The sequence below is a fragment of the Myotis brandtii genome, unplaced genomic scaffold (assembly GCF_000412655.1).
Source record: "Myotis brandtii unplaced genomic scaffold, ASM41265v1 scaffold357, whole genome shotgun sequence".
NCBI lineage: Eukaryota > Metazoa > Chordata > Mammalia > Chiroptera > Vespertilionidae > Myotis > Myotis brandtii.
Genome location: NW_005363729.1, coordinates 515,232 through 515,942, shown reverse-complemented (window position 1 = coordinate 515,942; position 711 = coordinate 515,232). Strand labels below are relative to the sequence as shown.

The 711-nt window shown below is 62.4% G+C and overlaps 1 protein-coding gene across 1 annotated transcript in view; it reads right to left on the bottom strand.

Moving 5' to 3' along the window:
- The window catches only part of BRD3 (bromodomain containing 3), a 15,594-nt gene that overhangs the window by 7,303 nt on the left and 7,580 nt on the right, over nucleotides 1–711 (bottom strand). The gene's annotated exons all lie outside the window — the stretch shown is intronic.

The following is a 711-nucleotide window of genomic DNA, read 5'->3' as shown; positions in this document are numbered from 1 at the left end:
CCCAGGAGCCACGGCTCTGCCCCCACTGCCCGTGACAGCTGGCCCGTCGCCGGGCCTCAGTTTCCTCCGGTAACCTGCGGAGAAGGCATCTGGTCACAGGCGGCGCAGAGAGCAGCAAGACCAGCCTGGTGATAAAACACGCAGCCTGGGGCAGGGGCACAGTAAGGACTCGGTAAATGGTGGCTGACGGTTTTCTTATTCGTTTTTATTGTTTAGTTGAGGCAGACAGAGGCTGAAACGGCTGCACAAAGGCGGTGTTCACAGCAGGTCCAGGGGTGGGAGGATCCGGTGCCGACGCGTGCTGGCAGCGTGCTAAGTGCTCTGTGCTTCTCATCTCGGCAGCCCCCGGGCAGGAGGGGCGGGGAGCAGGCCGCGCTCAGCCGTCTTCCCAGCAGTGTCATCTCTAAGGAGGCTCAGGTCAGAGTCAAAGGCCCACCCACTCTGCTCCTCTCCCTGCCAGAACCCCAGATGTCAGGCACCTGCTGGCTGCCTGATGCGGGGAAACAATTCACGTTTTTCTCAGTCCATCGTCAGAACAGCTCAAGCAGCGGGGAGCATTGGCCCCAACTTGAAAATGAGGAGAGTAAGGCAGGGGGCCCTTGAGGCCAGGGCAGGGCAGCCTCATTCCCAAAAGAGCCTGCACCCCGCGTGGCTGCTGCCAGAGCCTTCCTGCCAGGCCTCTCTCGGGCAGCGCGAGGCACCGGGCCCACC